The sequence below is a fragment of the Aulonocara stuartgranti genome (genome assembly GCF_965226115.1).
Source record: "Aulonocara stuartgranti genome assembly, chromosome: 3".
NCBI lineage: Eukaryota > Metazoa > Chordata > Actinopteri > Cichliformes > Cichlidae > Aulonocara > Aulonocara stuartgranti.
The window spans coordinates 69,669,313-69,684,658 of record NC_138941.1 but is presented as its reverse complement, the minus strand read 5'-3'; the positions used below and the strand labels follow the sequence as shown (position 1 = coordinate 69,684,658).

General features: G+C 41.1%; 2 protein-coding genes and 1 long non-coding RNA gene across 3 annotated transcripts in view; 1 reads left to right on the top strand and 2 right to left on the bottom strand.

Moving 5' to 3' along the window:
* The window catches only part of LOC309693309 (hemicentin-2-like), a 1,543,010-nt gene that overhangs the window by 1,252,830 nt on the left and 274,834 nt on the right, over positions 1-15,346 (bottom strand). The gene's annotated exons all lie outside the window — the stretch shown is intronic.
* LOC309693997 (nuclear factor 7, ovary-like) overlaps positions 1-15,346 on the top strand; it is a 260,788-nt gene that overhangs the window by 157,648 nt on the left and 87,794 nt on the right. The window lies entirely within an intron of this gene.
* LOC309696659 lies at positions 18-6,834 on the bottom strand. The gene is made up of 3 exons (XR_014273575.1): positions 6,749-6,834; positions 6,111-6,146; positions 18-188 (listed from the first exon to the last, which is right to left on the bottom strand). It is a non-coding gene; the product is annotated as an uncharacterized lncRNA (long non-coding RNA).

The window sequence follows — 15,346 nt, the reverse complement described above, 5'->3', positions numbered from 1 at the left end:
GTAAGTATATCTGATGTTACAGGAAGAACCAGCTGGTTTTCCCCACCCATCTCCACACTGAGCCCTCTGCTGTTTGCTTGTGTTTCTCCTCAGAGTCCATCCAGCAGAGCTGTCGTCCTCCTCACAGCTCAGAGACACAAAGTCATATTGAAAGAACTGGGAGCTGCTGGGACTCACAGTCAGACGAGCTGTGAGGGTTACAATGAAAAATTGATTATGTGTTATATTTGATAAAAAGGTCCAAATGGTTTATTGCTTTTATTATTTTATAATTTTCATTCTAAAAACATCAAACCAAATAGATCATATTACATTACATTTTCCATTAACACAATAAGTTATATTGGAACTGTACTAAATTCCGTAATTACATTACAGTTACAGTTATGGTGTTGCTTGCATTACAAACGTTCTTCAGTTTTCTGCACACCAGGAAAAAAGAAAAATGGCATAGAAACTGAACATTAACAGTGTTGCCTGAAAACTTCTTTGTTTGATCACTTCTTAATGAAATTAACGAAAGCTAGAATAATTGGCCCTAAAAATCTTAGGAATGTGGTATCTAAGCAGATACTTACTGTGGATGGCATTATTCTGATGTCCAGTAACACTGTGAGGAAGGTGTTGTTTTTTTTTACAGGATATGTCCTTCAGTGAATATATTAAACTAAAATGTAGCTGTATGCTGCAGCAAGAGCACTGACAGGAGTTACAAAGAGAGAGCATATTTCTCCTATGTTAGCTTCTCTTCACTGGCTCCCTGTTAAATCCACAACTGAATTTACAGTGGTGTGAAAAAGCATTCGTGCTCTTTCTAATTTCCTGTTTTTGTATGTTTGTCACACTCACTGTAAATGTTTCAGATGATCAAACACATTTAAATATTAGACAAAGAAAACACAAATGTAGTTTATAAATTAAATTACACCAACACCACCATGGAAAAAATCCATGCTCAGATGGCCCTGTGTGGAAAAAATGATTAAGTGTGACAAACATACAAAAAAAGGGAAATCAGGTAGGGCACAAATTGTCATGGTTCTGGGTCATTAGACCCAGCAATGTTTTGTTGTGTGTTATTGTTAGGATGCCTGGGTCGTCGACCCAGGGCTTTTGAGTTTTTATTATTTATACTGTCTAGTTTTTGGTTTCTTTGAGTTCTATCTTATGGCTTAGGTCTCTGTCTTCTTTAGTTGCTCTGTCTCCCCTATCACCTGCATCCCCTTGTCTAGTTCGTGTCTATGTGTATCTTTAGTTCCTATATCCCCGTGTTCAGTCAGTGTTTGTGTCTGCCCTGTTCCCACGTCTCTGTTCCCTTTGTTATAGTGCCTGCCCGTGAGTCTGTGTTATGTTTCCTGTTTTACTTTGAAAGTCCATGTCTGATGTTAATGTGTCTGGTTTTGCTTCCCCTTGTCTCGTTAGGCCTGATTTGCCCCAGCTGTGTTTCCCTCCTGTTACCCATTCCCTGATTGCTCCCTCTGTGTATTTAAGCCCTGTGTTTCTTGGTGTCTGTGTCGTGATCTACCGTTTACGTTGCTGTGTGTTCTGGCATTTCTCTAGTTTAAGTTTGTTTTGAGCCTTTTTCAGTTATGTTATATTTTGAGTACTTAATTAAAGCCTTTTTGAGTTCACGTCTGTCTCCGGAGTCTGCACCTTGGGTCCTATTCCTGCCTGCACACAGCCGCACCTAACAGAAGATCGCGACCAGAACATGGACCCTGCAGACTCTTTTTCTTTTGAGTTCGACGACGAGATGGAGCGGTTGGTGCGCCTGCTTGACCGCATTGCCCAGTCACAGGATTTACGGACTATGGCAGTCGGGTTGAGTGCAGTAGATGCCATCATTCGGCATAATCCCCAGCTTAGCCAGTTTGCTAAGGACACTGAGTTGGGGAACACCATAACTGCCTGGAGAGAGCAAGTCAGGGCTAGTGAGCTTGCTCTCTCCCTCACTACATCTTCCCCACCGCTGCCGCAGGACAACGCACATTCTGCCTCATCGCCACTGCAGGCTTCCTCCCCTTCCTCACGCCAGCTGGGACCTTGTTCGCCTGTCCGTTCGCCTGCCTTTTTCCTGGCGGCTGTGTGGTCGGAGGATGAGGAGGTGGTCTCCGTTTCTCCACCGGTTCCTGTTCCCTCGTCTAAAAGGAAGCGACGCCACCGTCGCTCCTCTCCTCGGTCATCCGTTCAGCTTCCTGTCTCTGCTGGAGGGTCTGAGGAACCGCTTCAGCCACCTGTCTCCGCTGGAGGGTCCGAGGAGCCCATCCAGCCGCCATTAGCCTCTGCCTCGGCTACACCTGGTCCAGCCTCGGCTTCTGCTACACCTGGTCCGGCCCCGGCCTTTGCAGCTCCGCCTGGTCCGGCCCCGGCCTTTGCAGCTCCGCCTGGTCCGGCCTTTGCAGCTCCGCCTGGTCCGGCCTTTGCAGCTCCGCCTGGTCCGGCCTTTGCAGCTCCGCCTGGTCCGGCCTTTGCAGCTCCGCCTGGTCCAGCCTTGTCTGCCCCTGAGGTCTCCAATCTGTCTGTTCCTGCACGTCCTGCCCGGCCTGCTCGTCCTGCCCGGCCTGCTCGTCTTGCACGTTCTGTCCGGCCGATGACTGGACGTCGTTGCCGTCATGGACAGCCCTCGGAACTACGCCGCGGTCATGGACGGCCCCCTGAACTACTCCTCCGCCAGTGCCTCCCGCCCGGCCGGCCTCCTGACCTGCTCGGTCGCCGTCGCTGCCTCCCGCTCGGCCGGCCTCCTGATCTGCTCCGTCGCCACCGGGGCCTTCTGCCTGGCCGGCCTCCTGAACTGTTTTCTGGGCTCTTGGACTGTCAGCCTCCGGGCCGGCCCCCTGAACTTTTTTGAGACTATTGTCTGGGCCTCTGCGCCTTTCGTGAGCTCTTTTGTTTATTTGCTTTTGGACTTTGCCTGGGCCTTGGTGCTGTTGTTTTGGACTTTGTTTCTGTGTTTTGTTCTGTTGCTTTCCGGGCTCCAGTGTTTGCACTTTTTTTTGTTTTGTTGTTTCTGGCTCCTTGTTTTGTTTCGGGCCCTCCATCCTGTTTCCCCCGCCGCCCACCCTGGTTGGGTTGTTTTTGGGGGTTTTTTTATGTTTTGGTTTGGGCTGTCTGGAAGCCAGCCCTTAAGGGGGGGGTACTGTTAGGATGCCTGGGTCGTCGACCCAGGGCTTTTGAGTTTTTATTATTTATACTGTCTAGTTTTTGGTTTCTTTGAGTTCTATCTTATGGCTTAGGTCTCTGTCTTCTTTAGTTGCTCTGTCTCCCCTATCACCTGCATCCCCTTGTCTAGTTCGCGTCTATGTGTATCTTTAGTTCCTATATCCCCGTGTTCAGTCAGTGTTTGTGTCTGCCCTGTTCCCACATCTCTGTTCCCTTTGTTATAGTGCCTGCCCGTGAGTCTGTGTTATGTTTCCTGTTTTACTTTGAAAGTCCATGTCTGATGTTAATGTGTCTGGTTTTGCTTCCCCTTGTCTCGTTAGGCCTGATTTGCCCCAGCTGTGTTTCCCTCCTGTTACCCATTCCCTGATTGCTCCCTCTGTGTATTTAAGCCCTGTGTTTCTTGGTGTCTGTGTCGCGATCTACCGTTTACGTTGCTGTGTGTTCTGTCATTTCTCTAGTTTAAGTTTGTTTTGAGCCTTTTTCAGTTATGTTATATTTTGAGTACTTAAAGCCTTTTTGAGTTCACTTCTGTCTCCGGAGTCTGCACCTTGGGTCCTATTCCTGCCTGCACACAGCCGCACCTAACAGTTATGGTGATTTCTTTTAGTTGTAATGTATTGAGCTGGTTTTGCTTCAAAGTTGAGTTATTCCTGATCTATATTTTCTTGTTGCTTTGTCATTCCCCATTCCTGTCTAAGTCTGTCATGTCCTCTGTCTTCGTTCCTTAGCCAATGCATTTAATATTTAGATTTATTAATCTCTGTCTGTCTTCCACAGCATTTCTTTTGTTTTATCTCCCCCAGCTCACCCTAACCAGTTGTGGCAGATGTTGGTTTTGCTGAAGGTTTCTTCCCACTTTAAGGGAGGTTTTCCCTTCCACTGTCGCCAAAGTGGTTGCTCAAAGGGGGTTGTCTGATTGTTGTGGTTTTCTTTTCATCTTTGTAGAGTTCTCTCTCTCTCATTATGAAGCATATTGAGCACCTTGAGGTGAGTGTTGAGTCTGTGTTTCCACAGGCCCCGCTAGTTTAGAGACTTATTCCTCATGATGAGCGAAATCAAGACAGAACATCTTTAACTGGTCTTTAACTCGCTAACGAGGAAAGGCTTTGGTCAGAACCAGGCAGTGGAGCTATGCTCCTCACCTCTCTGTAGCCTAAATACTTCGAAGAGCAGCTGTCCTCGCAACCTTTTTAATGACAAACTGTTGCAATACACATCACAGCACCTCCCTCCGTAAAACGAAGACCAGGCCCTATGTGTGTTTATGTGTGTGCACGTGGATGCATGTGCAAGAACTTGTGCGTGTGTGTGTCTGAGACCTCCTGCTCACCAAAAGGATAATAAAAGCAGAAAGCAAAATCAAACAGAATCTTCACAAGGGATGTGCTTGTGATAAAACACTACAGCCTCCTCCCAGAACCTTAAGAGGGCAAAGGAATGTCTTGATCCTGTAGTTTGAACTAAAACTTTACAAATTTAAGAAGCACAATGGCAACATTCAACAATCTGACTTAACAGTGAGTGTTGTATTGTGCTGAATTGAATTCACTCCTATGTTAAAATGTCAAACTTTATGTGTTTATAGTCTGATGCAAAAATTGTTCTCTGTAGATTTCATCCATTTAATACTGTTAGAAGGGTGGAGTTGTTTTTTTTTTTTTTTTTTTTTTTTAAAATAACTTGCATGTTTGGTGTCTTCTGGCCTTCATGCATAAAGCAGCAGACAGGCAACCCTCCCTTGTGTCCTCCTGGCGGTTTCTTCCTGAGTATTTCTCTCCCAAATGCTTGCTCAAACGGGTTGATTGTAAGGATTCTTTATCTTACAGTATAATGTGCTTTGTGTTTTGACTATGGGATTAATATAAAATTGAATTGAAAAAGAAAATTATCAAAGAATGTTTTTTGTTCTTTTAAATTTTCTTTATTTTTAAAGAATTCAATTTTTTTCGGCACATTTGTGCTACAGTCAACTAATTTCAGTCCATAGGCAGGAGGAAGAGAGTAGTTATAGTTTTTGAAAACTGTGGAGATATATAGCCAGGAATCCAGAGTGAAATCTGACCCCAGCTCAGCAGCCAGATGCTGAACTTCAACAGGTAACAAACTGATAAGCAGTCAGGCTGGAGCCTCCATTTCTACCTGTTCATGTTTCTACAGAATCACTGTGGTAATCACTTTAAAGTGTCTTTGCACCGGTTTCCATCTTTATTTCTTGTTGTATTTGTACATAATGCTAAATGCTGAAATATCACCAATACAAATCGCTTAATGTGTCCTCATTACGTGTATTGGTGTGTGTGGCTGTAGCCTTTAGCTTTTGTCTTTGTTAAATGGTAATTATGAGACTGTGTATTTCAGGTTATTTTACAGGGTAATGTATTGAGTATTACAACAAACTACTATCTGTAATGTGTAATGCATACATTTTTTCATTAACAATCTCAGGACTGGCAGGCATTTCTAGCAACATTTTATAAAATGACCCACTGTTGGCAAGGTTACTTTTAAAATGTATTCCATTATGTGCATTTTGCGGGCAACAAATCAGGTTTTTGCAAGAAACAATGAAACAAGTACTGTAAGTACTTACTGGGTTGTGGGCCGTGTTATGGAGTCACTTAATTTCATCTATTTTCTAACTTCCAGGTATTTTAAAGGGAAAGAGATACAGATTGTTCTGTAAATAATTTTAAGTATCACAGCAACCCGAGTAATTACTGGTTCTGCTTAAGTAATTTTCTGCATAATGGAAGTTTCACTATTAAGTCTGTCTTATATATTATCTGTAAAATTAAATCTATCATAATCACTTTTCTTGTTGCAGGGTAGTTGCGCCTTGTTGCCCACAAATTGCATGCAAGTATAGGGTACTTGTGCCTTATTTGCAGGTCGTGTAATAAAGTGTTACCACATTTATCAGGTTTAAACTGTGACAGAAGAAGGTTACTGACCTTGGTTTGTTGAGCAGCTCAGCAGTGAGATCAGAACTAAAGAGAAATGACACTCAGGTTGATTTGAGTGTCATTTCAAATCAACTCCACACAAACAGCTGACAAACACACAAACTCTCTCTGGTATATCTGCTCATTTTCTATTTGATGACAGGAATATGTTTCAAAAACATTTGGACAACAAAAGATGGGGAAGTGTGTAATAGTAAAACAGAACATCCCATATGTATATCCCTATGCTGTTCAAGCTCCTCTATTCAAATTTAATTATTATATTTTTTAATCTCAGAAACAGCACTGAATGTAATTGTTGTGATCATAAATATGTGCACTGACTACACTGTTCATATAATACAAAATGTCCTCTACTCCTAAAAGAAACCACAGTAAAGTCATGTGTCCACTGTGCAGCTGTGTTGATATAATGAGTGAATGATTTGATCTTTTCACTGCCTGCTGTGTTTCCTCGACTCCTGAGCAAAGATAAAGAGTCAGTTCAGACCTGCAGTTGGTCCTCGTGGTGTTTGAACTTGAATTCAGCCTGATTTGTTTCTCATGTCTTCTCCTCCATCATCAGTTATCAGGAGAGCAGACAGTCAAAGTACAAGAATTCAAACAAACACAGAGATTCTACTTACAGAGCAGACACAGCACAGATGTTTCCTTCATCGTCCTTCTCACTCATTTGACCTTTTTTTCATTTCTGTCACTGACACCAAGTAAAGCCCGCCCTCTTCCTCTGAGCACCAGCTTTCTATTGGTTCAAATAGAGTTAGTGGTTAGTGTGTGTGTATATGTACGTCCCCCTCAGTGAGAGAGGCAGATATGAGCTGAAACACAGGAATCAAACCAGGGACGCTGCTGTTATGGAGCTGAACTGGAACCGTTCAGACACTGAGGCCCTCTGAACACATTTTAATTACAGCTGTGCAGAGACACACTGATGACTGACTGGAACACTGATTCACATTTTACATTAACACCATCCTCACACATGTTTATATATGGCCACTAGAGGGAGATGTTTCACTATAAATACTGTAGGACAAGAGAGGCATTATGGACAAAAACAACACATCCCCCATTTTATTTACAATATAATATTTATTTAAAATGTTCTGATTGTTCAAATAGGTTATTTTTTTATTGTTGTAAAAATAATGTGTGCCCCAGTCTCCAATAAGACAGTACTGGAAGGGTAGTTATTCCTCCGTTACCACATAAAAGGGAGTATCTCCTGAAACGAGCAGCTCTCACAGTAGTAAACAGGCCCGGCCACTAACCATAATGCAGTGCCTAACAAGAGCTGTGTGAGACTATGTATAAAGGTGTAACAATGTTCTATGTCTATACATTTGCAGGTAAGCAGATACAAGAAAGTAAATACTTGAGCTGTGTTTAAAGATAAGTCAACGGGGTTACAGAGAATGTAGGAAAGTTGTCCGTTAACCCCCTTTATGTGTCATTAGTATATATTCATTGGTAGCAATAACCATGAAGCTAACAATTAGCAGCTAGAGCTAATTCGCCAGTATGAGTTGAAAACTCGTGGCATTGTCGTTTGATCTATACCTGTATCGGCTGTAATCTCAGTGGATGAAGACTGGGTATCACACTATCTTTTGTTTATGTTTATTTTACTTATGTTAGTGTAAGGAGTATTACCGTTTAAGTTTAAAAAAACTAACTATAATGCAGTGTGCCTGACAAGAGCTGTGTGAGACTGTATAAATGTGTAACGATGTACTATGTCTATAGATTTGCAGATACATTAAAGATAAACTCACAAAGCCACACAGGTTTCAATTCCTTTTAATCCAAATGTGCAACATTACTGACAATACAATTTAATTATTTTATTTATACAGCGCCAAATCACAACAAGAATCACCTCAAGGCGCTTTATATTGTAAGGTAAAGACCCAGTAAAGACCGTACAGTAATACATCATGGATACAAGTAACTGTCATTGTCATTTCTGTAATTTGTGGTCCCTCCTTTCTCGTGCATGTGCACTGGAAATCACTCAAGATAATTGGAGCAATAGGTGTGGTGACTCCCAAGCTAGGGGGCTCCCAGGAACAACATCAGAAATTTCTAAGAGTTAATATACTTCACATGACCCTCAAGGTCTCAGGCCTCTGGTAGAGGACCCAAGCTTGAAGGAAAGACCCTCCGCAGAGGTGAGAAAAGGGAAATAGACCCCAGCTTCTGTGGATCTTGTGCTCAGAGCTTTTTCCTGCCCTGCCATGATTAGTGCCTCCCTTTCAGTCCAGCTTCGTCCAGCCACTGGTAGAACTTCTGGATACCACTTCTTCTATCTGACCAAAAGGGTGCAGCAAGAGTACTGACAGGGACTAGAAAGTAACACTGTGAGGAACCTTGGAGTCATTTTTGACCAGGATATGTCCTTCAATGCACATATTAAACAAATACGTGAGACTGCTTTCTGTTGGGTTTAAGTCAACCCTACTGGTAAACAGAAACTGTTACTGAAAGCAACCACACAGACACAAGTGTATGTTTCACTTGCAAGGGGAGCATCAAGGAGGGCAGTGTTGCCACTCGCCTGTCCAAGCAACTCCAATTCCTGCATGTCCGCCTCACTCTTTAATTGATAAAAGAGGTTACACACAATTCAGTTAACCACGTGACAGTTTTCGGCCATGTCACCCACATCACTTTGCTGCAACAGAATATAGTTAGTGAATGTATTAGCAATCATTGTACTCATCATTTATCTTAAATGCGCTTTATTGACGACTCTATAATTTCTGAGTTCTCCTCTCTTTTTAATTTTAAAAGTTCCTCAAACGAGGTTGAGCTTCTAACTAATTCTTTTAATGAACACTGTCTTACCATTCTAAATCAGGTTGCTCCTTTCAAAACCAGTTATTGCTCTGTTAGTTCCCGCACACCATGGTTAAATAATCAGACTCGTGGTCTTCGACGCTCCTATCGAAAAGCAGAGCGTCTGTGGAAGTCCACCGGTCTGACTGTCCATCGTGAGCACTTTAAAGAACTACTTTACCTATATAATGAATCAGTCAAAGAGGCCAGATCCTCTTACTTCAATAATCTTATAAATCGTCATAAAAATAATTCAAGAATTCTATTTGATACCATCAACAGTATTGTTTCTCCTCCAACCCAGCATGCTCTGTTGCTTTCTGATGAAGATTGCAATACTTTCCTTAATTACTTTGTAAATAAGGTGATGGACTTGAAATCCAAAATTTCCTCAAGTGCCTCCCCTTATGAAAATACTCCTTGCTGTCTTGGATCACTTACCTCCTTTTCTCCAATCACACTAAATGACTTACCGTATTTCCCAGACTACAAAGCGCACCTGAATATTAGCCGCACAAGCTAAAATCAGGGGAAAATCCTGTTTTGTACATACATTAGCCGCACCTGACTAAAAGCCGCAGGTGTTTCAATGTTGACTTATCATATGTAAGAGAATATGCACAAAGCGAATTGTCAGGAAAGAGATGGCTGTTTGGAGACACACCCCTTTTATTAATATTTTGAAAAACAAGTTATGGGTACATATTTGCACAACTTTTTAGGTATATGTACAAGTAGCGGTAATTACAAGTACGAAACATGTACTGTGCTTCATAAACGAGTAACAAATGTAGTACATAACAATAACCTACAGCACACCAGAAAAATAGATTCAGACTACCTTTTAGGCTCAGGTGGATGGATGGATGTTTTCACACTTTTCCACGCTGTCAGATTCCACCGGTGGAGTTGAGCATAACTTGCTTTTTGCAAGTTTATTGCCGCACACCATCCACGACTCCCGCTGAACGTGTAGCGCTACTTTTCAAGTTTGTTTTTCGTGCTACTTGTACGGCACTATGTTGCCTGGCGGATGGACATGTGACCAACATACCACTCTTGAACACCGATACTGTGTGTCTGATCACATGCCCTTCCGCCAGGCAAGTAGTGCCGTACAACAGCGGAACAAACAAAACAAATCGTCTTACGATATGATAAAAATCAGGGACAATCCATAGAAAAGCCGCACCTGACTAAAAGCCGCAGGGTTCAAAGCTTGTGGAAAAAGTAGCGGCTTATAGCCCGACAATTACGGTAATTATAGTTTTAGGTAAAATGAAATCCTCATCATGCTCTGTAGATATATTACCTCACTCTGTCCTGTCCGGGTCTAGCACCAGCATTGGTCCCACATTACTATCCATCATCAACAGTTCACTGAGGCAAGGCTGTGTTCCATCTTATTTTAAACATGCTGAGGTAACTCCTCTGTTAAAAAAACAGAATCTTGATCCTAGCTCTGCTAGTAATTACCGACCTATTTCAAAATTGCCATTTGTAAGTAAATTACTTGAAAAAATTGTTGAAAATCAGTTCAGGTCTCTATTATGTAAATTACACATTCTTGACCCTTTTCAGTCTGGCTTTCAAAAGCAGCACTCTACAGAGACCGCTCTCTTAAGAGTCTATAATGATCTATTAATGGCATCTGATGCAGGGAATTGTTCTGTGATCATTTTGCTTGATCTTAGTGCAGCTTTTGACACCATCGACCACAAAATCCTACTTAACAGGCTCAAGGTTTTGGCTGGTGTATCTGGCTCTGCCCTAAACTGGTTTTCTTCCTACTTATCAGATAGGACCTTCTCTGTTAGGACTGATAGGTTCTCCTCTAACACTGCTGCCCTGACCTTGTGGTGTCCCACAAGGTTCAGTCTTAGGTCCATTACTATTTTCTTTTTATATGCTTCCTTTAGCTGGTATCATTCAATCTTTTAGCGACCTGTCTTATCATTTTTATGCTGATGACATTCAGCTCCATATGTCCTTTAAGCCTCATCAGCTGGATAGGCTGTCCACCCTAGTCCAGTGCTTAACCCAGGTTTCTGATTGGCTTTCAAGCAACTACCTTGTTCTAAATACTAACAAGACCGAGACCATGATCATAGCTCCTCCTGAGCTACATTCTAAAATCAGCCAGGTTCTTGCCTCTTTCTGTCCATCTGTCAAGTCAAATATTCAAAATCTTGGAGTAATATTTGACTCTTCTCTGGGCCTTGACTCTCATGTAAAATCTTTGTCTCGTTCCTGTTTCTATCATTTAAGAAACATATCTAAACTGCGATATATGGTTTCCTCAGCTGAACTGGAAAAACTCATTCATGCATTTGTGTCATCACGCTTAGATTACTGTAATTCCCTGTTTACTAGCTTGGATAAATCATCTCTCTCTCGCCTCCAGACAATACAAAACGCAGCAGCCAGATTACTAACTCGCTCTACCAAGCGTGTTCACATCACTCCCATCTTATATTCTTTACATTGGCTCCCAATAGAGTTTAGAATTAGCTTTAAAATTCTTGTTTTAACATACAGGACACTAAATGGCCAGGCTCCAGATTACTTATCCAAGCTTCTTATAAAATACACTGCTGCTCGTCATCTCCGCTCGCAGACTCAGAGTCTCTTAGTTGTTCCCCGTACACTACTGAAGACAAAAGGGGACAGAGCCTTTCAGTCTGTTGCACCAAGGCTGTGGAACAGTTTACCACTACAATTATGTTTGCTTGACTCTGTGGATTCTTTTAAAAAACAGTTAAAAACTTTTCTGTTCAAACAAGCCTTCTGTTGATCTACATTTTTTTATATTTTTTTTACATTATTTATATGTGATCTTTTACACTGTATATAATGTCTACTGATTTTATTGTTTATTTTAATATTTTAATATTTGTGTACATTGCTTTGTGATTGTCTGTCTGTGAAAAGCGCTTAATAAATAAAGTTTACTTACTTACTTTACTTACTTATACATGGTGAAATGCATTCTTCAGACAGACAAAACAATGTCAACTGTACAAAAGACATTATCTGATAATTCCACAAGAGCACACAGGTCTCCCTTTGGCGGTTTGTCTCTCTTAACCTTTATCTGCCAGATTATGTACATTATTTTGCAAGCTTGCTCCTGTATTGAGCCAAATTTGTTGAGCACCTCGTACACCCCTGTAGCCGTCCTCAATGTTACTGCAGGATCACTTTCCAGCTTTTCCACATTTCACTGTTGTTCACAATCTCCTCATGATGATCTGTAGGAAGCCAAGTGGTACAGCCCTCTGCCTTAATAGAACAGAACAGTCTGGTTTCTATTCAGTTCAATTCAATTTTATTTATACAGCACCAAATCACAACAACAGTTGCCTCAAGGCGTTTTATGTTGTACAGTAGATCGTACTTTAATAGATACAGACAAAAACCCAACAATCATATGACCCCCTATGAGCAAGCACTTTGGTGACAGTGGGAAGGAAAATTAACAGAAAGAAACATCCATTTTTAAAATTTTTGTGTAATTTTAAAATTACACAATTGAAAGGATCAGTGAAAGCGGAGATTTTTAAGATCTCCTGCCAGGGTGGAGATTTTCAAAAAACTCAGTTTTTAGTGTTTACATGTGGACATAGATATTTTTCCAAAACTGTACGTGTAGACGGGATTAAAAAAACCCCAAAAAAACCAAAAACGGAAAATCTCCAGTTTCAAAACTACCTGTGTATATGCGTGAACCTACCCATACGGAAAAGATATATATAAATCTTATAAAGTTTGTATCTGTCTTGTGTGAAACTTGTATGTTTTGAATACTTACTAAAACAATATATGAAAGTAATGAGAAAGTGGCCACTTTCATGAGTAAATCATGTAAGCCTTATATGATTCACTATATGAAGTAGGCCACATCTTTGTCACGGTCCGCTGTGGCAGACCGTGTGGAGGACTCAGGTGCAGACACAGGCGAGGACACGAAACTGAGTTCGAACGAAAAGCGAGCCTTTATTGTGGCTGCAAACAAGGCAAAACTAAACTATAACTAAACTGGGAAAGTGATACCAGGATAAACTAAAAAGACACAGGAAACCATAACTGTGACTACAAAGGACTGGCTGTGACAACATGGAGGGTGGGAACACAGACGACGCGACACAGACTGTATGAAACACAGAGACTAAATACACATGAGGGATGATCAGGGGAAGTGGCCGCACATGGGAGCACAGCTGACACACATAAATCTAACGACAGGACAGGAGAGGCGAAACTAAATACACTGACATTGAATACAGACTTCCAAAGTAAAACAGGAAACATGGAGATTAGACATGACAAGAACTAAATATAACCACGCAGACATGACACATGAACCAGGGAGACTTAGTACAGGGGGAGATGACATAAACAACTAAGGAACAAGACTAAACAGCAATCTAGAAATTAACTAGGTGAACTACGCTAGGCACAAATGAATACAAAAGATACATAAAACTCAAACACTGGGTCGCTCGACCCAGGACCATGACAATCTTATGCAAGTCTTTTATAAGTTTCCTTTCTATTTCTTTTCCATACGGGTTTAAACACCCACAATTCAGGCAACAGTTCTGTTTTAGCTGATCAATTCCTTAAAACTATCAGATTAGTTATTGATCATCTATAATCCACCAGACCTTATCTATACACCATCACACACTTTATGTCAGTGTCTGTAATTAAACTGTAAAGTGCTGATCCTGAAGCTAAAATACGAAAAAACTATAGTTGATTCTGAGATTATAGCACATAAATTCATTCATGTTTGTAACACAGTTTTATCTAATGAACAGCCTGAAGATGAATAAATTGTAGTTCAGAGTCACTGACAGACAGCACAGACACAGTTGGTCTGAGTCTGAACATGATGGTCACCAGAGAAATAACATCAGACTCTGGATGTTCAGGATAAGATGATCTTATGTCCGAAGAGGTTGTGTAATCTCTTGATCAGCACGACGCTCATTTGAACCTGGAGACCGTTTATATTTTCTGTAGATCTCTAGTGTTTAAGTTTCTTCAGTGTGGTTTTGCTGCTTTTCTGCCTTAATTTTTCCTACCTTTAAGACCTCTCTTTTAAACCTCTTTTAATACCTCTTTCTTCATGTTTATGCATCAACATGACAGAAGCTCTGAGACATTTCAAACCTGCTGCTGCTCATCAGGATGCTAGTTAAAATCTCGGTTCTGTCGTTTATGTTTTCTGTAGATCAGAAAACCAACAACAGCAGCAAGAAGAAGCACAGCAGGAACTGACAGACCGACAATCAGTCCAACAGATCCATCCCCTGTGTGTCCTCCTGTTTGACCTGCAGGTGAGAAACAGGTGTGAGGTGTCAGTTTTCAGGTAGGTGATGAGTGAAGAACAGAACAGAATCCATTTCCTCTTCGAATGCTTATGTCTGATCTAATGATTAAGTAAAATGTAAGTTGGTCAAAATGTGAATATTGTGTAAAATCTTACATAGTCAGTCAGTCTGCCCCAGGGCAGCTGTGGCTACAACCGTAGCTGCCTCCACCAGTGTGTGAATGTGAGAGTGAATGAATAGTGGCATTGTAAAGTGCTTTGGGTGCCTTGAAAAGCGCTATATAAATCCACTCCATTATTATTATTATTATTAATATGGGGATTTCTGAGCTCTGAGCTTCCTTTTAAAAAAAGATGCATATGATCTGAACAAAACTGCTAAAAATTGCTGCAATAAAAGAAAACCTAGCCAGGTTATACAGGGTCAAAGGACGGCTGAAGCCTTGTTCAGCTACTGCAGGGTGAGAGGAAGGGTACACCCTGACACTCACAGGCAATTTAGAACGACCAGTTAACCTAACCCCACTAACTAAATGTCTTTGGACTGTGGGAGGAAGTGAGGAGAGAACCCACACAAACATGGGGAGGACATGCAAACTGCACACAGAAAGAGCCTGATGGTGGAATTGAACCCAGGACCTTCTTGCTGTGAGGCAAATGCTAAATACTACGCAACCATGCTAATTATTAAGAATCACATTTGGTTTTTCAAAGTAACAAAAATGATAACTTAAAATTCCATTTGTTTGAGGGTTTATGTATTTATGAATTTTACTCATTTGACTTAACCAGAAGGGAAAAAGACCGAAGATGGAGTTTCACAAAGCAAAAAAAAAAAATTAAATAAAAAATTAAATAAAAATAAAATAACACAAGTACTGTTTTCATCCAAAAATATAAAATGTTTTTACTGGTTTGGTGCTTATTTTGTATTATTTTTTTTTCAAATGGCAGCTTTATGGCGTAAACAGTTTTGGTCAGATCATTTGTATCTTATTTTTAAATTATAGGTTAAACATGAATCTGCTGCACTCTGATCACATCACTC